This window comes from Chelonia mydas, chromosome 4 (assembly GCF_015237465.2).
Source record: "Chelonia mydas isolate rCheMyd1 chromosome 4, rCheMyd1.pri.v2, whole genome shotgun sequence".
NCBI classification, from domain to species: Eukaryota; Metazoa; Chordata; order Testudines; family Cheloniidae; genus Chelonia; species Chelonia mydas.
Window position 1 is genome coordinate 103,562,956 of NC_057852.1, and position 25,454 is coordinate 103,588,409.

Below are 25,454 nucleotides of genomic sequence, written 5' to 3' on the forward strand. Positions count from 1 at the left end.
CTAGCCGTCACCTTCAGCCTCCAAATAAAACCTCTCCAAAGCATCATCAAGGATCTACAACCTATCCTGAAGGATGACCCATCACTCTCACAGATCTTGGGAGACAGGCCAGTCCTTGCTTATAGACAGCCCCCCAACCTGAAGCAAATACTAACCAGCAACCACACACCACACAACAGAACCACTAACCCAGGAACCTATCCTTGCAACAAAGCCCGTTGCCAACTGTGTCTACATATCTATTCAGGGGACACCATCATAGGGCCTAATCACATCAGCCACACTATCAGAGGCTCGTTCACCTGCACATCTACCAATGTGATATAAGCCATCATGTGCCAGCAATGGCCCTCTGCCATGTACATTGGTCAAACTGGACAGTCTCTACGTAAAAAAATAAATGGACACAAATCAGACGTCAAGAATTATAACATTCATAAACCAGTCGGAGAACACTTCAATCTCTTTGGTCACTTGATTACAGACCTAAAAGTTGCAATTCTTCAACAAAAAAGCTTCAAAAACAGACTCCAATGAGAGACTGCTGAATTGGAATTAATTTGCAAACTGGATACAATTAACTTAGGCTTGAATAGAGACTGGGAGTGGATGGGTCATTACACAAAGTAAAACTATTTCCCCATGTTTATTTCCCCCTCCCCCTGCCACTGTTCCTCAGATGTTCTTGTCAACTGCTGGAAATGGCCCACCTTGATTATCACTACAAAAGTTTTCCCTCCACCCCGGTTCTCCTGCTGGTAATAGCTCACCTTAAGTGATCACTCTTGTTACAGTATGTATGGTAACACACATTGTTTCATGTTCTCTATGTATATAAATCTCCCCACTGTATTTTCCACTGAATGTATCCGATGAAGTGAGCTGTAGCTCACGAAAGCTTATGCTCAAATAAATTTGTTAGTCTCTAAGGTGCCACAAGTACTCCTTTTCTTTCTAAGAAATTTGGTTTCCCTGTCACATCTACCGATACATAGCTGAGTATTTTCAAATTTGGATGTACATTGAACTAAGCCGGGGAGAACAGATGCTCTGATACTCTTCTGAAGAGAACTATAATAAAGTCTAATACTAATACTTCTTTCCATAGGGATTACTCTGAGGGAGGGAGGGAAGGAAGGGTAGTACATTGAAGAAATATTCAGAGAATATCAAGTGGGTTTGGCTATGTCTATAGAATATACACTTAGGTTAATAAGCAAGCCCTTCCAGATAGCATGATGTCTGAGCCCCAGAGAATGACTGCTCAAGATAGGGGCTGTATGGGGAAGAGAGACTGTAGCATGGAATGGTTGAAATTATGTTTTTGACTTTTCTTATGTTTGCTGACATCAATGGGACTTGAAGTCTCACAGGATTCTCCCCAGAGTCACTGATCTTGTGAACATGACAAATGGCTCTTTTTGTGGTGATGGGCTGTTTCTGTTTAAAGACATGCTACAGAATGGCCTCCTAGGAAACAGGAGGTATAATAGGAAGAAGGAATTTTTGACACTGCTGTTCTTTTCCTGTTCAAGTATTTTCCATTTAACCATCTAACATTTTTAAGAAACTTCACTGGCTTTCTCAGACAGTGTAATAAAAATACCATATAGAAGTCCATTTTTCAGAGCCAAATCATTGGAACTGGAATCACAAAGTCTAGGATTCCTGGATATATCCTTCCCCACTTGATTTAACTAGATATGACTGACATGTCTAACTCACAGATCACAGGTCGAGATTTCCCCCAGCACCTCAGTGAATGAAAGTAGCCCAAACTCAACCAAAGACAATTGTGTTTGTCCACTCCCGGCATGAGTCCCCCCAGTCCCTTAAAAAAAATAAAGCAGGCAACCGCTTATGAGACCAACTAATCTCTTTCTTGAGTAGAACATTCCTCACAGCATGAAAAACCTGACTCTGTTTCTGAGTAGAAGCAATCAGGGTTCATTAGACTGTCAACTGCCCAGAACGGTTCCACTGTGCGATATGAAAGACAATGGAGAAAAAGGTTTTCTGCAATAGCATTAGACTTTGAAAACCTCTATTGAAATCTATTAGACTCAGAGTATGATTTCTGCCATTAAAGCTTTAACCTCTGCCCATATTGTTAATCTCTCACAGAATATTTACAAAGGTGACCCGAGACAATGGTGTATACGGGAAATATGCTTAGTACTGTATCAGTAGTCAAGGACAAAAGAGTATCATAATATTCTATAATGCTACTGATGGAGTGACCCTCCAGTATCAGGTACTTTCTGACTGGGAGAGAATCTGAAACCCATTGGGGCCCATCACAGATCAATGTAGAAGGTCACCACTCTATATCAGAACCTCAGCAAGGAGACAATGACTGTCATATTCACTCATTCCCGCAGATCTGGACTCTGCAAGGAGCATACTATACATATGGAAGTGCATTAGTAATGGTCTTTCTAATGAGCTCCATGCATGAGCTGGACGTGCACAAGTCTATGGGTCCGGACGAGTTGCATCCGAGAGTGCTAAAGGAATTGGCGGCTGTGATTGCAGAGCCATTGACCATTATCTTTGAAAACTCGTGGCGAACGGGGGAACTCCCAGATGACTGGAAAAAGGCTAATGTAGTGCCAATCTTTAAAAAAGGGAAGAAGGAGGATCCTGGGAACTACAGGCCAGTCAGCCTCACCTCAGTCCCCGGAAAAATCATGGAGCAGGTCCTCAAGGAATCAATCCTGAAGCACTTACACGAGAGGAAAGTGATCAGGAACAGTCAGCATGGATTCACCAAGGGTAGGTCATGCCTGACTAATCTAATAGCCTTCTATGATGAGATTACTGATTCTGTGGATGAAGGGAAAGCAGTGGATGTATTGCTTCTTGACTTTAGCAAAGCTTTTGACACGGTCTCCCACAGTATTCTTGTCAGCAAGTTAAAGAAGTATCGGCTGGATGAATGCACTATAAGGTGGGTAGAAAGTTGGCTAGATTGTCGGGCTCAATGGGTAGTGATCAATGGCTCCATGTCTAGTTGGCAGCCGGTGTCAAGTGGAGTGCCCCAGGGGTCGGTCCTGGGGCCGGTTTTGTTCAATATCTTCATAAATGATCTGGAGGATGGTGTGGATTGCACTCTCAGCAAATTTGCAGATGATACTAAACTGGGAGGAGTGGTAGATACGCTGGAGGGCAGGGATAGGATACAGAGGGACCTAGACAAATTGGAGGATTGGGCCAAAAGAAACCTGATGCGGTTCAATAAGGATAAGTGCAGGGTCCTGCACTTAGGATGGAAGAACCCAATGCACAGCTACAGACTAGGGACCGAATGGCTAGGCAGCAGTTCTGCGGAAAAGGACCTAGGGGTTACAGTGGACGAGAAGCTGGATATGAGTCAGCAGTGTGTCCTTGTTGCCAAGAAGGCCAATGGCATTTTGGGATGTATAAGTAGGGGCATAGCGAGCAGATTGAGGGACGTGATCGTTCCCCTCTATTCGACATTGGTGAGGCCTCATCTGAAGTACTGTGTCCAGTTTTGTGCCCCACACTACAAGAAGGACGTGGATAAATTGGAGAGAGTCCAGCAGAGGGCAACAAAAATGATTAGGGGTCTGGAACACATGACTTATGAGGAGAGGCTGAGGGAACTGGGATTGTTTAGTCTGCGGAAGAGAAGAATGAGGGGGGATTTGATAGCTGCTTTCAACTACCTGAGAGGTGGTTCCAGAGAGGATGGTTCTAGACTATTCTCAGTGGTAGAAGAGGACAGGACAAGGAGTAATGGTCTCAAGTTGCAGTGGGGGAGGTTTAGGTTGGATATTAGGAAAAAACTTTTTCACTAAGAAGGTGGTGAAACACTGGAATGCGTTACCTAGGGAGGTGGTAGAATCTCCTTCCTTGGAAGTTTTTAAGGTCAGGCTTGACAAAGCCTTGACTGGGATGATTTGATTGGGGATTGGTCCTGCTTTGAGCAGGGGGTTGGACTAGATGACCTCCTGAGGTCCCTTCCAACCCTGATATTCTATGATTCTATGACTCATGAAGCTGGCTGTTGGATTCCTGATCACCTGAGCAGCAGCCCAGGCAGAGCTAGCAGCATAGTAATCCTGGTCCCACCAGTCCCTCCAAGGATGGACAAAAGAGGGATATGATGCTCCACGCAATGACCAAACAATGTCCCACCTTCAGCACAGTCACAGAGTCTTTCCTATGTGTTCTTTGCAAAAGCAAGCACCCATAAAAACACTTTAAATGTAATTTGTTGGTGTACTGTGCAGTGATCACAAGCTTGTACTCTAGTATAAAACTGAATGTCTTATGACGCTGTTTCTGTGGGTTTCTCATGCTTTTTTGTTTGTGGTGTTCATGATGTATTTTTTTCCCTAGACAAGTTTAAGCAGAAGATTATAGTACACTGAACATTTGCCAGTATTGGTAAACTTGTAAGAAAAACCATTCACCCTGTTTGGCAACATCAGCACTGAATGATGATTACCATAATAGAAAATATTCAGGATTTTGATGTTATATGTCATGTTCTAAATAGCACATTGCCTATTTTCTAATGCCAACTAAGTAAATCCTTTCAGTTTGAAATAACCTGACCCTTTTATTAAGATCCAGAGTTGTTTAGGTCTTTCGAATGCTAGAATGCCTAAAAAGTCCTTTTATTAAAGGTACTTTACTTAGGGTTTTTTAACATTGTTGTCTTCTAGTTACAAACACTGCTCTATAGGAGCTCAGTTTAAACAGGAAGTTCATTGCTGCTGTATTGAGTAAAGAATTTTCATAACTTTTGAGGACAACGCATTTATAAATCAATCAATACATAAACAAAATAATAAGAAAATACTCTCCTGTGTTGTAGTGTAGTCAATAGGAGCTGTATAAACAAAACATGCGACTTGAGTAAAAATAAATTAAGACACTTAAAGAAAGCAATTGAACTTGACCAAAATACATCTGTACCAAATGATTTAACTGTCCCAAAAGATACAACTCATAACTAAGGATACAATTTAATATAAATTATGCATGCCCAGAATGGTTTTCCCATATCTTACGTAGAAATGAGCAAAGCTCTATTTAGTTTTCCATTGTTTAATAAAAGAAAACAGTGGAGAACTTGTGTATGCAAGCCAGAACTCTTCAGGGCCAGATAGGCATCTAAGCAGAAGATATTTTGCACATTATCCAGCTCATAAAGAAAATTTCCTTTAAGTACATACACAATTTTCTTTAAAGCCAATTATGGGCTATAGACAGTTAAACAAAAATAACATAGCTGTGAATTTAGATGGCCGATATGTGCCAGCAAATTTTCAGTATTACTTTTTCTTTAGCTTTTTTACTTAATCTGTTTGACATGGTGTGTAAATATAGTCTAATGGATTGTTTGCCTACCATTATAATTGTTCTTGTTGTTATATTGCCTGGAGGCTGCAGTAAGGAATCAGGTTCAGAACAGTACACAAAACTGTAGAAGAGACTGCATAAGTGTACTTCCATAATTGTTCCCTCTCCCGCCTCTCCTGAGAATACTTACAAAAACTCCACAATGGTCAGGCCACTGGTGTGATCTGGCCAAAGCTTTTCATGCTGATCACTATTGTTTCCTTGAACTTCCCCTATCTGTTAATTGTATCTATATTGCAAACTGTGTGGAGCAAGGACTATCTCTTATGTGTTTGTACAGCTCCTACCACAATGGTGCCCTTGTAAAAGGCAAAATACCACATTTATTGTGAATACAGAAAGAATCATAGTAAGCAGTTAGTTATAGCTATAACATTCTATTCAATCTCATATTTATTCACACATTCATTCATACACACACACAGGTTCTGCAAGGTTGTTATCATAGTTACCAGCTTTAGAGTTGCTCATGCCAAGCCACTGGCCAGGTGGCCTGGACATGAGGAGGGAGCCGGGCCTCGTCAGATGCACATCTGGTGCTCCTGGAAGTTGGTTTGCAGAATCAGACCCCAAAGTTCTCACTTTCTAGAGTCCATTTTTATAGGAATTTCTTCCTATGCCAGTCTATGGGAATTGCTTCATCATGCTGTTGCTGAATCAATCAGCAGATGGTACATTCCTGACGGCTCCGTGCTGCCAGATGTTATCTTGTTCTTTGGTTCTCCCATTCTTGAGGCTTTTGGGTGGATTCCAGTCTGCCCTCCGGGGGTCCTCTGATTATTTCCACTTGACGCCTTCTTCAGCCGATGGACGCTGCATTCTTAGGCTGGCACCTCCCTGATCATTCAGTTATTATCCACACCAAGCATCCATCCACATACATCCTCTATCTCTATTTTAATCACAATTGTTAATAAAGCGAGATGAATACAACAAAAGGGCGGGGAGTCTCCGGGTGCTGTTTCTGTTGTTACAGAGTATTGCTTTGAGTCTCTCTCTGTGTGAGTAGTTGTTGTTTCAAAGAATTTCAAAGAGATCAGACTCTGTCTTAGAATGTACTAACACAATTAGCAGCTTGCAAGTTTCACACATAGAGGGAAAGAAACAGTATCAAAAACAAGAGACCTCTTAATTAGTAATACCCTGGAATTTAAACTATGGGGAATCAAACTCATTTGTGATTTTAATATAGAACTTCTTTAATATGATCCAACACCCTGGCCTGTGATTGTGTCCACTAAGTACCACCATAGTAATAAATTTCCTGAATGAAGTGATGCCAACCCTAAGCATTCAAAAATCATGACTTGGGGGAGAAGGAAAGGCTCAAATAATCATAAGATTAGCTTAAAAATTGAAGGAAATTGTGGCCATTTTTATTTACCTTCTGGCTTTGAGGCTTTAGGATTCATATTTTAAACTCTTATCTCATCCTCATCCATGAAGGATAGAAAATTACTTTTTTTTTTAAATGGAAGCCGAGATGCTTATATAACATGAGTTCCAAAGCTGGGAGTTTAAGTAAAATACCAAATATTAGACTAACTAATCAATCAAGAGTTAGCAACAATGTGGATGTCAACCTTCAAGGAACTGGTAGAAGGAGTGAAAAACTGCACATATGGTTTTGGCAGGTGCTTTTTTTGGTACCTTCTTTCTAAATTAGGGTCTAGTGCAACTGCCAAATCAGTGGAAAGACTTTAGTGGGATTTATGTAGGGTTCTCTAAGGATATAGGTAATGGAGAAGCACATGAGATACATTTCCTTGCACGTAGCTTTGGCTTTGGTCTGGTAATAAACAAACATACTATCCGAAAATCTCATTTATGCTGTAGATCAAAATATCATGGGCTAAATTTTCAAAACCAATCAGTGCTTTTGAGAATCTGGCTCCTTTTTAAAGTGTCTCAAACTGGATATTCAAAAAAGGAGGCAGCCATAGTCACAAGTCACTTTTTAAGCAATGTCTGCTGTCTTAGTCATAGTGTTTATCAGAAGATTGTAAATAAGTGGTACCCATTAAACTTTAAAATATCATCTGCCTTGTTATATAAATCTATAAATATTATAATCCAGCCAATAATATTTTATTAATGAACAGAAGACAAGATTACATCATTTTTGCAAACAATTACACTTTAATAAACATTTGTTGTAGCTGAATCCTAAAAATAAGGTTAATATATTGCTCTAAATATTTAATGTTCATTCAGTATTAAAATTATTGAATAGATTACAATCTATTTAATATTAACAGTATCATGAAAATAAAACATGATTTTATAAAATAATCAAATACCCTCTAGTGAGGAAATAGTGACAACTGTTTAAGTCAGTGATTTTTTTGGTGGGGGGGGGGTGTCTCCAACATGTGAGAGGTCATAATTAATTACCTTATTGCAGATCTTAAAAGTTGGCTGTTTGTTTAAAGTGTCATCATTGCTTGCTTGTGTGCTTGAAAGTGATGTTGCCTTACTCATGTATCTTATCTGGTTGATGGCTCTTGGAATTATATCTACCAAAGGGGTTTAAACTCAGTATTGCAATGTGTAATATTTAAGCACTCTGACAACTAGTGGAATCCCCAGCTATGAGATGGGAGCCTAGGGTCCCTATATAATGCATGGGGAGAATTAGGCACATAAGAATAGGGTCCCCAAAAGCCAGCAAATAGAATGAGGAAGACACCTAAGTGATCCAATAGGAAATGCCAATGAGGGGATGGAGGTGGCCTGAGGCCTACCCCTCAAAGGAATTAGGTAAATACCACCGACCAGATGGAGGCACCTCCCTCTGCTCAGGATTTACACCCATAAACCCTCTCCTGGAGTCAGGAGCATAAACACTTTCTTGCAAAAAACAAGGAGGAAGAAGTGGCAATCCTCTCATAAATTTTAGCCCAGTGGGTTAGGGCACTCTCCCTTCTCCATATTTAGGAAAGGGGGTAATTTGAACCTGAGACTCCCACCCCATGGGAGCATGCCTAACCACTGGGCTATGATGGGATATTCTAGAATGGGGAAGGGGAGCTCTCTCAGTTTCTTGTGTTGAAGCTGTTCTACTTCATATAAATGTTTAAATGTCATTGCACCAATGAGAAGAAGTAACTCTGTAGCCCACTGGGTTAGAGCACTCTGTTGGGATGTAGGCAATCTAAGCTCAAGTCTCTATTCCAGTGACAATTGAAGTTGGATTGCCTCAAAGGAGTGCTTTGGCCAGGGATCTTCCCCATAGAGCAGGACATAAGGCAATTGAACTATTTCTCCCACAAGGCACTGAAGCAGCATATCCAAATCAAAATGTTTGGTTTTATAATTTTTAAAAAAGTCAATTTCCTGTGGAAAAGAAACTTTTCACACAAACTTTCACTGAGTCTTTTACAGTTCAGGGTAATGATACCTGTATTCTCCCCCTCATGGTCTAGTACGGGCACCTACTTTTAGACTTCTTAGCCATCACTTCTCTTGGGAAGAGACCTGCATCTCTCTCCCTTCTGAATGTTTTTTTTTTTTTCTGGCTGCACAGTTCCCTGCCTACATTATGAATTCCCCAGAAAGTCAGACAATCTAAACAGTCCTGCTTTGTCTGCTGTCTTCAGAGGCTAGAAACAGCATAATTGCCTACAGTTATAAGGTATAAGGAAGCACATTAAATCTTAAGGTGAACACATTACAGAAAAAACCTACTCAAACAATAAAAGGACCTTACACACATGCTAATAAGCTTACCAGAAATCACTCCAAGAAGGGCTCTGGTAAGAGTCAGTCCTTCAAACCACACACAGGTTTTCCTATGGTTACAAGTTCAGAACACCTTTTACTTAGAACAAGAATCCCCATGAATCTGAGGGTCATTCCCTTATACAGTTTGGACCTTTGATCTTGGGACCCGGCGAACAGATGATGGGCTTCTCCTCAGGAGGTAGCTTCAAAGGGTTGGATCGGGAGGTGGGAATTTCTGTTAACCTCATCCCAAGTGTTTCCTAGGAAACCCACTCAGTTAAAAGTTCATTCTTTTCTGTATAAAAGAGTTCTTTGAAGCTCATAATACTTCCCAAGGTTTACATTAGTCATGTGCATACAATCCCACAATAATACATAAAACACCTGCATTTTAATATAATAAACTCCTAAAATACTTAAATTTAATTCAATAAGGCTTGTCTGGGGTAGTGCAGGAACTCACCATGTCTATCACAGAGTCAGAAACCTGATTTTTCCATCAAGACAGTGTCTGTTTTCTGTAGGAAATTTTGAACCAGCTCTAACTATAACCTTAAGGCAGAGGTGACTGCTTCTTGCTGACATTTCCTGAGTGTGGTGACAGGGCTTCTATCACTAAAAAGTAAAGAAGTCAGCCCCTAAAGATGCTAAATTATCATTACATGTTTTAAAAATTGACCAAGATTGGCCATTTAGTCACTATGACCTTTTTACTCATGAAAGGTGAGATTTGAAAGTTTACTGCCCTGCCATTTACACATTCCTTCCTATTACATCTAGAACAGACAAATGACAAATGGGTTCAAGTAAAAAGTCTATTTCTCCTGAAGGATGCATGGGGCTGGTGACAAATTTAATATAATAGATATTTTACCATTTAGTATAGTTAATAAGTGTGAATATAGTTCTAACACAACACTATATATGTTGATAAATTGGAGAGGGTTCAGTGAAGAGCCATGAGAACAATTAGATTAAAAAACATGTCTTATAGTGATAGACTCAAGGAGCTCAATCTATTCAGTGTAATACAGAGGAAGGTTAAGGTGTGAACCGACCTGGGAACAAATATTTAATAATGGGTTCTTCAGTCTAGCAAAGAAGGGTATAACACGATCCAATGGATGGAAGATAAAGCTAGACAAATTCAGACTAGATATCAGATATAAGTTTTCAGTGGGAAATTAGCCATTGGAACAATTTACCAAGGACTATGGTGGATTCTCCATTACTGGCCATTTTTAAATAGATTGGCTATTTTTCTAAAGGTTATGTTCTAGGAATTATTTTGGCAAAGTTCCATGGCCTGTGTTAGATAGGAAGTCAGACTAGATGAACACAATGTTTTTTTCTGGTCTTGGAATTAGGGGTGGCCACAATTACTGACTTCCGAGCCTCATACAACAATCTTCAGACATTTGAGAGCTAAGATGTGCCAGTGGGAGTGGGGCTTTTGCTTTCCAGTGGGGTATTGGGGCTAGTGGCTCCTGTCCTGAAGGGAACAGGGTCTCAGGGCTTCAGCCCCACAGGGCATACCTGCTGGGGATTCAGTCCCACTCCTGCTGAAGTCCTGATCACCGGCAGGCATGCCCCACAGGGCTGAAGCAATGCTGGGCAGAAGTCCCTAGCCCCACCACCCTACTGTAGGGCAGAAGCCCCAAGCCCTCCCCAGTCTGGTAGGTGGAGAATTGGGGAGGGTATGGGGAGCTCCATGAGCCATACTTTGATTATAAAAGAGCCACATGTGGCTCGCGAGCCGCAGTTTGACCATCCCTTCAGTGATGACCTTAAACCGTTAGTGTGTATATATATAATTATTTTCCCATTTTGATATTGAATAATAAAGAATGGAAAGAGCTTATTTTTGCAGAGTTTGATGTCTGGACTGAGTGCTCTTCTACAGAAGCTTAATGTACCCCTCTTACAAAATGTTTTGATGCATTACATGTTTGCTAGCACTTATAGTAATTTTGTGTTTTGATCAGTGGGTTAAAAGCTTCTATGATCCGTAAGAGGTTCATACATTTTTCTAACTTTCTTAAGGATAATATGCAAGGTCCTTTCAATAGTTCATGTTTGTAACTGGGCCATGATCCCTGAACTCCCCTTGGGATATCAATTAAAGTTACCTATATGAGCAGCTGTTAGAAAGTTACACTTTTGAAAATAACTGAGCTAACAGAGATACGTGAAGAGCGTCCTCCCATTTGGAACCCTCGCTGTTGTCCTCCATGAATGTTTTTGGAGCACATTGTCTTTTGGACTGTGTTTGTGTATAAAATATATAAATAAATTGGTATGGTGAGCCATTTATGTTGAATTTACTGTATCTAATCTGGTTTGCCAATTTTATTTACCTAACCCAGCAACCAAATCCCTCTAATATATCCATATAGTACTTCTGTCAAACAACACAATGTAATGCTTAGGTTTTTTCAAAAATTCATGTTTGCAGTTTTCAGATGGTATCCTTTACCTCTTAACTCAATGTTTATAGTTATGTATTTACTATATGCTTCCTTAGTTTGTTAAAGAGGTGATTGCAACTCATTTCTGAGAGCACTTTCGCTAAAACTGCTGAGATAACTTTGGTCATTTAAGACCTTATACAATTATAATACAGATACTTGGTCATTAGATAAGCTGATTGTTTAAGATTCCTCTTTGGCATTATATACATTAATAATGAAACCCTGATGGAGCATGTGGAGACAAATGTTGGCCTCTTGGCATATTGCTGTGGAATGTATATGTTTGATAACGGGTTAGTCATTGACCATTTGTCTTTGCTGTCTTCTGGGATGATTAGTAGTGCACTTTTGGTGAACATTCTCTTGCAAATGACATCCAATTAAATCTATCTATCTTTGTGGATGCTGCAGTGCAGCCTTGGTATAATAAAGGAACTGGCCAATGTGAAGTAATGGATAATGAGCAAGTGGCCAAATATGAGTTTATATAAACACAATCATTCTGGTTTCATCATAGCAAAGCATGTTCTTCTGCTCTTCTACTTTCTTTTTTAGGAGATTATAATCTTTTTTTCAACAGGGAAATATGATGGCAATCATAGATTCAGATATTTTCTTTTATCCCCATATTCATGATACTAGAGTGCTTTCATTAATTCATGAAATATTAACACTCTAAGTTTTGCAATAGGGGTTCATGACTGTCTTGTCTTGATAATTTTGATTCTTTGATGTCAGGTGTCTTAATGTTAATTAATAAATGTGCTTATTGAAAATACAGAAGTTAGGATCTTTTTTATATTCTCTCCTGTGCCTTTAGTGTGCCAGGGTCTGCATTTGTCTCCTATGGTTAAGAAATTTGATATAAAGGTCAATAGGTTTATTTATGATCTGTTTTAAAATCTACAAAAAGAGATGGGTTCTTGTTTTCAGAAGAGGATATATTCTCATCATGGTTTGTATTGTAAAACTATAGGCTGTTGAGTTGCAAAATGTATTTGATACAGAGGCTTACCATATGGTTCTTCAGAAAAACTCTACCACAGACTTCTAGAATACAGATCTACTAAAGGGAAAAAATCTATATTAGAGTAGCATGGTACATCTCTATTCTGATCTCCTTATTTATTCATTTTATAATACCCTTCATGATGAGAAAAGGTGAATTGGGCCTTAACAGGTTTGAATCACTTTGGACCAGTTTCTCTCTGGCCCTTATGCTGTTGTGCAGTACATAAGCTCCATGCATAGGGATCCTGGAGTCCCCAGACCCCACTGAAATCAATAGGAGTTAAGTGCCTAAATAACTTTGAGGATCTGGGCATTAGGCTCCTAAGTGACTCTATCCCTTTTTGAAAATGGGAGTTAGGGTCCTAAGTCACTGAGGTATTTTCAAAAAACTTACTCTAAACAAAGACTTATTTTGTGTATGTGTGTTTGTGTGCAAATTATTCTGTATTGCCTGAGAAATTAACTGGGTGGCTGTTTTTAACTTCTATGGCTCCAAATAGAACTGACCAAAAACTGGAAAACAAATTAATGAAAACATTCAAAATTTGATTTGTTTTTCATGTTCGAAACAAAGCAGTCTTACATAGGGAAGTACTAATGCTATTATACAAGGCTGTGGGAAGATCTCATTTGGAATACTGTGTACACATCTTGTTACCTATGTTCAAGTAAGATTAAATTAAACTGGAACAGGTGCAGAGGAGACCCACTAGGATGAATAGGAGAATATCCTGTTTTATGAAAGGAGACTGGAACAGCTTGGCTTGTTTAGTCTAGTAAAAAGAGAAGGCTGAGACGGGAATATTGCTTTTAATCATCAGAGGGGTGAAGTTCTTAAGCAACCTCCCACTAGGAGTTGTGGGGGTAAGCAACTTGATTTAAGACAGCTGGACAAATTTGTGAGTTCAGTTGTATAATGTGGTTGCTTGTGGTGATGGAGGCATGGCACAGCATCCCTGGCAGCCAGCCACCTGCAGGGTTCAGGAAGGGATTTTCTCCCCCCCCCCCGCCCCCATGTATTTTTTTCTTTATCTCCTTCCTATCTGAAGTATCAGGGATCGGCATGGCTAGAGATGAGACATTGGACAGGGAAGGCCAGGGCTCTCAGATGGCACTGAGTCTTCTCTCTCTCTCTCTCTCGGGTTTGGCTAGCTAGTTCTTGTTCACACAATCAGTTTCTAACTCATCGCCATACGTGGGGGTGGGAAGGAGTTTTCCCCTAAATCATATTGGCAGTGACTTTGTTTTTTTTCTCCTTCCTCTGTAGCATGTGGGCCACTTGCCAGGATTATTTTGTTATCTCTCACTTAATCCTTTCCCTGCCATTGCAGGGGCTTCAGGCACTGGTGCACCTCAGATCCTCCTGTTCTTTCTTTGCGGCATGTAATATTCTACTGTGCTGTGGTTTCTAATACTTTGGTCACAATTTGGTTATTGGCTTTAGCATCATAGTGCTGGGTGGTGTTGGAGGCCTGGGATATGCAAGTCAGATTAGATGATCTAGGGTCCCTTCTGGCTTTAAATTCTAACATTTTTCAAAATGTATTCTGAGAGATTTTTTTCAAAATTTTGAATTTTTACTATTTACTCCTTTTTCACCCTTTTTGCAGCTGACTGCAATAAAGTAAATGATGCTCAGTGGTTTTTATTTTTTTCTTAACTTTTCTTTTTACCATTCTGTAACTCTTCAAATGTGGAAGAAAATTTAAGAAGTTACAGAATGGCAAAAGGAGAGGAGGCAGTCCGTGGGCGGCCGGGGGTTGGAGGGAAGGGGAGAAGGGAAACACCGTCTTATATGAATATGTATTGTATTGTATTTATTGGCACAAAAAGGCGGGGGCATAAAAATGAAATTTTAAAAGTTCAAAAAATTGGCTTTGACAAATAGACAATTTTGAAAAAATAAGAGCTTTTATGGAATTTCTCATCTTATAAAAAGGGCCGTTTTTCATGAGGTGGAGAGAAGGGAAGATATCAAATGAAAATTTCAACAATCTCTAGCCCCAGTTCCGCAGACTGATCTGCATGGGCAAAGCCCCTGCATCTTCATGGAGCTACTCACGGATGTAGGGATCTTCTCATATGGATATGATCTTTGATTTTATTTTACGTTTGGGTATGATGATAAAATCTGAAGACAAAAGGAGCAATAATCACATGCTCATGACATATACATGTTGTCCTGAGACTGAAAAAACACTGACTTTTTCATAAATTCATTCATCCTATGATGACTTTCCAAGTTTTTTGGTTCCTATCTTGTTTATTGCTATTTGGCCCGCCCAACTTTTATGTGAGTTTGTGATGTGATCTGTGGTGTCCTTCAATTTTCAGTCTTATTGCCATATACTTCATTATAGTTCTAAACACTGCAAAATGCTTCTTAATGCCTCCAATTAACATTATTTAATAAATTCAATCTGCTACTAGATATAATCATTCCAGGCAGACCATAAGTTACAAGGACCATATAGTATATATAGTTAGTTCACTAAGAAGTTGAGGGCTTTCAAAAGGACAAGCTAAGATGAACCTTGGTTGGTACTAAGAGCTTGATATTCTAGTTCAGCTGAGTATTTTTCAGTGCAGGACCAGAGGTGGTGGCTCTTTGGATGGCAAAGGTAGCTTTGTTACCATTATAATTTTCTGACCTGGTGCCAACTGGGGGCCAGTTAAGTCAATGAGTCAACTTACAGTAACCTCAAGGCTGTTCTAAATTGAAACAAAATTCCTGTGATTTATGGGGCCTAGTCCAGCAAGTAGGGATCAATAGAGAACAATGGTGTTTTGGTCCTACCTCTTTTCCCTGGCCTTCTCCTTTGCATTAGAGCCTGGGAGGGTGACACAGACCTGCTACACAAGTTCTATGTCATCTCGCTATTTTCTTACAGAAGATGAATACCAGGTAACAAGTAGAGCCAGTCTTGCACCCATGGAACAAAGGGGCCCCTAGTAGGGCAAAGGATGTGACTCAAATAGTCCACCAAAGTGTCTGTAATTTCTCAGGTTTACACAGTTTGCTGGATCATAGTTTTTCTAGTTTGGACTGTAAGGGAAAGGGTTTGTAGTTGCAAGTTTTGACTTTTTTTTTTGAATGGCAGCATTTGTTTTACAAAAATGCCACGGAAGTCTCACTCTCAGGGTAGCCCAGTATTCAAAGGGCCAGATCAGACATCTCAGATATCTTTAGTTCAAAGAGAGACTGGTAATCTGTTAGCAAATGAGTCTCACTCTCAAAAGCTGGAAATCTGACTGAGTAACAACAAAATATCATCTGAAGCAAATGGTTTGAGGTCATTACAAATGTATTTATATATAACTTCCATAAAAGCAAAAAGCTATGCATGCCTGTTTACATTTACTTGTCTGCTGTTGTTAATTCATGCTGGGCACCTGTGGTATTAGCAGATGGTGTGTGTCTGTCTCCACGGGAGGAAAAAAATGGCTTAGAAATAAAGCCCAATTTTTAATCATTTTTTTCTTTTTCTTTTAAAGTGGGGAAAACAGAAACTTGTTGCCTATAAGGTTATCATAGAATCATAGAATCATAGAATATCAGGGTTGGAAGGGACCTCAGGAGGTCATCTAATCCAACCCCCTGCTCAAAGCAGGATCAATCCCCAACTAAATCATCCCAGCCAGGGCTTTGCCAAGCCTGACCTTAAAAACTTCTAAGGAAGGAGATTCCACCACCTCCCTAGGTAACGCATTCCAGTGTTTCACCACCCTCCTAATGAAAAGTTTTTCCTAATATCCAACCTAAACCTCCCCCACTGCAACTTGAGACCATTACTCCTTGTTCTGTCAACTGCTACCAATGAGAACAGTCTAGATCCATCCTCTTTGGAACCCCCTTTCAGGTAGTTGAAAGCAGCTATCAAATCCCCCCTCATTCTTCTCTTCTGCAGACTAAACAATCCCAGTTCCCTCAGCCTCTCCTCATAAGTCATGTGTTCCAGTCCCCTAATCATTTTTGTTGCCCTCCGCTGGATGTTTTCCAATTTTTCCACATCCTTCTTGTAGTGTGGGGCCCAAAACTGGACACAGTACTTCAGATGAGGCCTCACCAATGTCGAATAGAGGGGAATGATCACGTTCCTCGATCCGCTGGCAATGCCCCTACTTACACATCCCAAAATGCCATTGGCCTTCTTGGCAACAAGGGCACACTGCTGACTCATATCCAGCTTCTCGTCCAATGTAACCCCTAGGTCCTTTTCTGCAGAACTGGTGCCTAGCCATTTGATCCCTAGTCTGTAGCGGTGCATGGGATTCTTCCGTCCTAAGTGCACTTATCCTTGTTGAACCTCATCAGATTTCTTTTGGCCCAATCCTTTAATTTGTCTAGGGCCCTCTGTATCCTATCCCTACCCTCCAACGTATCTACCTCTCCTCCCAGTTTAGTGTCATCTGCAAACTTGCTGAGGGTGCAATCCACACCATCCTCCAGATCATTTATGAAGATATTGAATAAAACTGGCCCCAGGACCGACCCCTGGGGCACTCCATTTGATACTGGCTGCCAACTAGACATGGAGCCATCGATCACTACCTGTTGAGTCCAACAATCTAGCCAACTTTCTATCCACCTTATAGTCCATTCATCCAGCCCATATTTTAACTTACTGGCAAGAATACTGTGGGAGACCGTGTCAAAAGCTTTGCTAAAGTCAAGGAACAACACGTCCACTGCTTTCCCCTCATCCACAGAGCCAGTTATCTCATCATAGAAGGCAGTTAGATTAGTCAGGCATGACTTGCCCTTGGTGGATCCATGCTGACTCTTCCTGATCACTTTCCTCTCCTCTAAGTGCTTCAGAATTGATTCCTTGAGGACATGCTCCATGATTTTTCCAGGGACTGAGGTGAGGCTGACTGGCCTGTAGTTCCCAGGATCCTCCTTCTTCCCTTTTTTAAAGATGGGCACCACATTAGCCTTTTTCCAGTCATCCGGGACTTCCCCCGATCGCCATGAGTTTCAAAGATAATGGCCAATGGCTCTGCAATCACATCCGCCAACTCCTTTAGCACTCTCGGATGCAGCGCATCCGGCCCCATGGACTTGTGCTAGTCCAGCTTTTCTAAATGGTCCCGAACCACTTCTTTTTCCACAGAGGGTTGGTCACCTCCTCCCCATGCTGTGCTGCCCAGTGCAGCAGTCTGGGCGCTGACCTTGTTTGTGAAGACAGAGGCAAAAAAGCATTGAGTACATTAGCTTTTTTCACATCCTCTGTCACTAGGTTGCCTCCCTCATTAAGTAAGCGGCCCACACTTTCCTTGACTTTCTTCTTGTTGGTAACATACCTGAAGAAACCCTTCTTGTTACTCTTAACATATCTTGCTAGCTGCAACTCCAGGTGTGATTTGGCCTTCCTGATTTCACTTCTGCATGCCAGAGCAATATTTTTATACTCTTCCCTGGTCATTTGTCCAATCTTCCACTTCTTGTAAGCTTCTTTTTTGTGTTTAAGATCAGCAAGGATTTCACTGTTAAACCAAGCTGGTCGCCTGCCATATTTACTATTCTTTCTACACATCGGGATGCATTGTCCCTGTGACCTCAATAAGGATTCTTTAAAATACAGCCAGCTCTCCTGGACTTCTTTCCCCCTCATATTATTCTCCCAGGGGATCCTGCCCATCAGTTCCCTGAGGGAGTCAAAGTCTGCTTTTCTGAAGTCCAGGGTCCGTATTCTACTGCTCTCCTTTCTTCCTTGTGTCAGGATCCTGAACTCGACCATCTCATGGTCACTGCTTCCCAGGTTCCCATCCACTTTTGCTTCCCCTACTAATTCTTTCCGGTTTGTGAGCAGCCGGTCAAGAAGAGCTCTCCCCCTAGTTGGTTCCTCCAGCACTTGCACCAGGAAGTCCCCCACGCTTTCCAAAAACGTCCTGAATTGTCTGTGCACCACTGTATTGCTCTCCCAGCAGATATCCGGGTGATTGAAGTCTCCCATGAGAACCAGGGCCTGCGATCTAGTAACTTCCATGAGTTGCTGGAAGAAAGCGTCGTCCACCTCATCCCCCTGATCCAGTGGTCTATAGCAGACTCCCACCACGACATCACCCTTGGTGCTCAAACTTCTAAACTTAATCCAGAGACTCTCAGGTTTTTCTGCGGTTTCATACTTGAGCTCTGAGCAGTCATACTGCTCCCTTATATACAGTGCAACTCCCCCACCTTTTCTGCCCTGCTTGTCCTTCCTGAACAGTTTATAGCCATCCATGACAGTACTCCAGTCATGTGAGTTATCCCACCAAGTCTCTGTTATTCCAGTCACATCATAATTCCTTGACTGTGCCAGGACTTCCAGTTCTCCCTGCTTGTTTCCCAGGCTTCTTGTATTTGTGTATAGGCACTTGAGATAACTCACTGATCATCCCTCTTTCTCAGTATGAGGCAGGAGCCCTCCCCTCTCGCGTGCTCCTGCTCGTGCTTCCTCCCGGTATCCCACTTCCCCACTTACCTCAGGGCTTTGGTCTCCTTCCCCCGGTGAACCTAGTTTAAAGCCTTCCTCACTAGGTTAGCCAGCCTGCTTGCGAAGATGGTCTTCCCTCTCTTCGTTAGGTGGAGCCCGTCTCTGCCTAGTACTCCTCCTTCTTGGAACACCATCTCATGGTCAAAGAATCCAAAGGTTAGGTTATTGGGGTTCCTCCCTAAAAATGGGGAGATGTGGAGACACTTTCAAACTCACCTGAGTGCTGTTTTTTATATTATACACAGGTGAGTTTTATACTGTAGAGCACTATCTTAATCAGGGAAACTACCCTGTCTCTGTTCAGCTGAGATGGAAGTGGAGGGAACCATAGAACTGGCAGAAAGCCAAACAGATGCAGCACAATTCTGTGATAAACAACTAGTGATAAAAGCATGCACAGTAAGATCTGATATCTAACAGTACAGTATAAAAGGTAGACAGTCCAGTTAGAAAGGAGGAGGAGAAGAGAGAGAGAGAGAGCGAGAGCGAGCTGAACAGATAGCTGATGGTGGCAGCCGCAATAAGACAGCACATTGAAACTAACAGGATAGAGTAAGCCTGACAGTTTTTAATTATAGTATAAGTATAGCATACTATAATGCAGGATTAGTGTTAGTATATATATGCCTTGGTTAATAAAGATGCACAAGATTTTGTTGTTAATTGTAATTTACCTATGTAAAATGTAAAGTACAATTTAAGAATTGCTGCAAGTGATCTGTAACAGACGGGCCATCTGTTACGGAGTGCACCCACTTAGAATAATTTGAACTATATATTATTGTAGTTTAAAATGCTCTTTAACTTTCAAAAAGGGATTTGTGTCTGATTCATGTTTCTAGATTACATTGTATTAGGGATTATTAGTTACATTAATAAAAAGATACCTTGTTTTGGAAAGAATACTGCCAGTGTCAATCTCTTATCAGAAAGTTTTATCCATGTCCATTAAGGGTTTCTTTAACTACCCTGGAGACCCATACCTTGCGATGGACAGATTAAGGGGGCAATAGGCAGGCTATTCTAGGGGTGCCCTAAATGTATTTTGGGGTAACAGTGGCTGAAGCTGAGCAGAGGGCAAGAAAGCTAGCACCCTGAGTGGTGTGGCACAGCCCCATGATCATGCCAGTGTGTATGGGGGTAAGGAATATGTACCAGGTCTCATGTTGAATACCTAGTCCAACAATGCACTGAATTCTATAGATTTGGCAAGGGACAGGAAGAAAAAAGTTCATCAACCTCCCTGTTTTCACTGGTAGTAGTGAGCTGCACTGACCACATCAGAACAGCTTTCTGCTGGACTCTTAACAGATCAATACAGGTGAACATGGATCCTTCTCCAAGAATAGCCGCCTAGCCTACTGACCACATCTGGGTGCTGATCAATGTGTAGTCCTGGAGCAGCAGGAACATACACTTGTGCAGGGAAATTTCACAGAGGTGGAGAGGGCGGACATTGAGCAGACTCTAGCCCAGTCCTGGGAATGCATCAAGCACTTGGACTCCTGTATAGGAGGGCAGGAGACTCCAACAGTTACTCTCATCATACATGCCCCTTCTATGACAGGTGCTGTCAAGGGCTCCAAGTACTGAGCCTGATGTGCCTCAAGACCTCCTCCTCAACCCTGTTGACATCACTGTCTGAAGGGATGCTGCTGAACCCCAGGGCAAGTAGGCCAAAGGGACTGTAGAAGATACCCTAGAAGACCTGGAAAATGAGGGGCATGTGATTCTTCACCTTTACCTACAGGAGCTCATTCAGGAAACCCCTCAGCCCCGAACAAACCTGACTCTTAAATGGTCCTCAAGCAACCCATGGCTATAAATCAATGTTTATACTGATTTCTGATTAACCACTATTGTGCATGTGGCAGAAACTATAAAGCAGATTATTAACAACAATAATTGTGCCCTGTGTCTGTGGATTTATTGGCCAGCATGCAGGCAGTGATGGTCCCAGGGCCACACGGTTGGGAATGGGGCAGTTGTAGAAAATATACACTTGGTTGCCTAAACTTTTGTCCCTTGGAAGTTTACACAGTTTTAGGGCTTCTTCTTCCCTGTCCTCTTACAAACAGCAGCTACACAGAATGGGGAGGGGAAGGTTTAGGTGTAGTGGGGGTTAGGTCCAGGAAATGGAAGACTTTAGTTGTCTCAGGAAAAGTTAAACACAGCAGTCCTTTTACCTCCTTAGAAGATGACAAAATTCTTACTGTCGCTGTCCCTGTCATCTGGCCTCTCCCCACTTGCTGCATAAGCCAGAAGAAATGGAGGTGAGAGGATGATATGGTCTGTCAATTGGATAAACAGTATCCCTTTTGTATCGGAGAGCTTGTGGTGGTGATCTGAAACTTCAGGGAACAAAATAAAGATGTAGTGTCTTTTTCTTTCCCTGTCCATTTCACCATTGTTAGTCAGGCACAAGGGCAGGATTTTTCTGGTGATGGTGAGAGGTGGAGGGGAGGGCATGGTTCACATCCTCCTTTATATGGAAATTCCATATGACAGCTGAAAACAGTCAATTACTGGTCAAAATGCCTCTCTGGCCCATAAGCACATGTCATCAAATTTCTGGTGTAGCAGAAAATCCAGCTGGGTTTTAAGTTGAATGGCAGTGCAAATGTGCTTGGTCCTCCTTCATAGATGATCAGCCCTTCCATTCAGCAATATGCAAATGGGTGACCATTAGCAGAAACATTTCTCTGGTAGAGATGTCCATATCTCCTCCACTGAACTGGAAAGCCAACTCTCTTTTCCATTCTGGTACCTTGAAAACCACAGTGTTTTCCAAATGTTGTTCAGCCTTTTAAAGGAGAAATTGCAAAATCATAAGATAGCCTCTGTAAGAAACTGCCATCCTTTTCCTTCCCACTGTGATACAGCTAGGCCAGAGGACACCAGGAGAGTGATAGATGGGAGATACATATGCCCAAGGATTATCAGAGCTTTATTCCCTGAGGACTGAACAGAAGTTACTACAGGTTAATTAGAGCACCTGGAGCCAATTAAGTCCCTGCCAGAGATTTAATAAAAACCCCTGCTTCAGTCAGACAAGGAGAGCTGACTGTAGTTTGTAGGAGTACTGTTGTTGACCAGAGGACCAGGGGAAGGGAAACCCTGCTCAAGCAGAGAAGAGGGACTCTCCAGGCACAGAGGACTGAGAGAAACCCTGCCCAAAGTGGGAGAGGTCATAAAGCCTGTGGAGCTGAAGGGGCTGGCACCCAGAGTAGAGGACGAGCCTGGGTGCCTTCCTTGCTCCCCCTCTCTCTCCCACCATGACACTAGCAGAGCCCTTGATGCCCAAGAATATGGGCAAGATGCGGCTCCCTGACCCATCACATGAAGGGAAAGGGCGGGACCCAACATAATAGTGCTGGCCATCTGCCACATCACCTTAAGCCATTATGAACCCTTTCATTTTGTTTAAAACATGCATCTTCCACTTGAACTGGAAAGCCATCTTAGAATCAAGGACATTTGAGTAGCTACATTCCTGGAATGCTGAAAAGTATCAAAATGGTAAACCGAAATTTTCTACAGCATAATTTTGTTACATAGGGATATTCTTCCAAAGGAAAAAAAAATAATGCTACATTCTGTCTCTAAACTGGGATGATCTTCAGATCCCGAGAGGAAAACAATTCCACAAGAAGAGCAGGAACAGAACCTCAGAGACAGCAGAGGCAGAGTGAGAAGGAGGAGTAGCTGCTTAGTGACATAGACAGGAAGAACCAAGTGCAGCTTGAATTCTTCAGGGCACAGAAGGATCAAGCTGTTCAGTAGACAGAGACACTGATGAACTTTTCATGGAGCAGGGGGAACACCATAGAGAACAGAGTCTTTCCCTAATGGAGAGGCTGATAGAACTAGGGGCTGAATGAGCTCAGGATCTGCATTATGCTGGGGCACTGCACCTCTCCATGAACCACTGATGCCTTTGGTGCTGCTGAGGTGGAGGACCCAACCCACCTGAGCAACCAGCAGGAGTCCCAATATCACACCTTCCACTGTCACCTGAAATCCTCATAAGGACCCCCTGAGCATCCAGAAGGGGAATGATAATCCCGTGGGAGTTTCTGAATCCCACCAAGTGCTTGCCCCCAAATTCCATGCAGGAGACATCCTGTTTTGTCCCCTAGAAAAGTTTCCTTCATGTTTTCCCCTCTCTCCCTTGCTCAGGAGATGGCAAGGAGATGGGTGCAGAGACATTTGGCCATTCACCAATACAATCCCATTATGTTTTGTTGTACATTTCTTTTAAAAATATTTTTACTTACATGTTTTATATAATACTTCCAATAGTTATAGTTTCCTTGATTTGTGTGTGGACCCTCCTTCCTTAGTATGATGAAACGAAGAAGTTTTCAGGTTTGTGATTGGGGGCCCCCACAACTCAGCATATGAACTGGAATGTTGTAACAGTCATTGTCATATTGCAAACACCTTTCTGCCTGTCCCACACCCAGATTTAGAGATATCTGAACGGATAGATGGTGAAAGTACAGTTGGTGTTATGGGCTTACAGAAAGCACCGCTAGTTCTAAAAGTTGCAGAAATCTCACTACACAGAAAATGGGTAGATAACAAGCTACACATACAGTCCTGCAGCAGCACAGATGCACGGATGCAGCTGTGCCACTGTAGCACTTAATAAAGGCACTACCTACACTGACAGGAGAGCTTCTCCCATTGGTGTAGGTTCTCCTCCTCCTGGAGAGGTGGTGCGCTGATGTTAGAAACCCTCCTGTCAACATGGATTACAGCTCCATGACAGCAGTTAAGTGCTGTTAAGCATTGCTAACAAATGAATGTTTTTTTAAAGTATGCATCACCCTTCCCCACCCCCTTCCCCCCAGCAAATGTGAATGATTTGAAAGAATGAGGGCTCACAATAACAGGCTTGTAAAGAGGTGTCACTAGTGAAGACAAAAGCATAGCACAATGACCTGCATTACAACTTTGCCACCACAGCACAAACCCTATCCAAAGGTGATAACCCCGTGGAGCTGTTTTGTTCTAATTGTCTTTATGAGTGAATTGTCACAGGAACAACCTTTGATTACAGGAGAACAGAATCCCCACAAAGCTATGCAGCTCCACAAGGATGTGTCAATATTCCCTCCTGCTTTTCAAACAGCTGTACAGGGTCTGAAATATCAGAGGGGTAGCCGTGTTAGTCTGTATCCACAAAAACAACGAGGAGTCCGGTGGCACCTTAAAGACTAAATCTGTTAGGGTATGTCTACACTGGAAACATCAAAGCGCTGCTGCTCTCCCAGCGCTCCTGGTAATCCACCTCCACAAGGGGATTAGCTCCGAGCACTGGGAGTGTGGCTCCCAGTGCTCAGAGCCTGTCCACCCTAGCACTTTAAAGTGCTCAGACTTGCTGCGCTCAGGGGGTGATTTTTCACACCCCTAAGCCAGCAAGTTAGAGTGCTATAAAATGTAAGTGTAGACAAGCCCTTAGTCTTTAGGGTATGAAAGTGTCCCTTAGCACAGGTAGATGTCATCCTCTGCCTCCCTGTTGTGCCAGGATATGTCACAGATATTGCAAGTTCCTGCAATATCCTGGATAAACCTTACTGAATTAATTTAAAGTATCTTAGCCCTGGTCTACACTATAGCGTTAGGTTGAATTTAGCCATGTTAGGTCGATTTTATAATGAATCCATCAACAAATGCAACCCCGTTCCGTTGACCTAAAGGGCTCTTAAAATCGACTTCTGTACTCCTCCCCAGCGAGGGGAGTAGCACTAAAATCAACCTTGCTGGGTCAAATTTGGGGTAGTGCGGATGAAAATAGACGTTATTGGCCTCTGGGAGCTACCCCAGAGTGCTCCAATGTGACTGCTCTGGACAATTCTTTCAACTCCAATACACTAACCAGGTACACAGGAAAAACCCCAGGAACTTTTGAATTTCATTTCCTGTTTGGTCAGTGTGGCGAGCTCAGCAGCACAGGTGACCATGCAGTCCCCCCAGAATCTCAAACGAGCTCTAGCATGGAGCAAACGGGAGAAACTGGATCTGATTGCTGTATGGGGAGAAGAATCTGTGCAGGCCAAACTCTGATCAAAAAGAAGAAATGCTAATATATATGCCAAAATCACACAGGGCATGATGGACAGAGGCTACAACAGGGACACACAGCAGTGCCGTGTGAAAGTCAAGGAGCTGAGGCAAGCCTACCAAAAGACAAAGGAGGCAAACGGTCACTCTGGGTCAGAGCCCCATACATGCCGCTTCTATGATCAGCTGCATGGTATTCTAGGGGGGGACCCTATCACTACCCCACCACTGTCCGTGGACAACTGCAAGGGGGGAGTCTCACACAACATGGAGGAGGATTTTGTGGATGAGGAAATGGAGGAGGAGG

At 42.1% G+C, this 25,454-nt stretch overlaps 1 long non-coding RNA gene across 1 annotated transcript in view; it reads right to left on the reverse strand.

Annotated features, from left to right (window-relative positions):
• Positions 1-19,127, reverse strand: part of LOC122465559 — a 29,054-nt gene extending 9,927 nt beyond the window's left edge. Inside the window, exon 1 of the long non-coding RNA XR_006290489.1 lies at positions 19,067-19,127. This is a non-coding gene — a long non-coding RNA (uncharacterized LOC122465559). The remainder of the gene's footprint in view (positions 1-19,066) is intronic.
• Between the last annotated feature and the right edge of the window lie 6,327 nt (positions 19,128-25,454).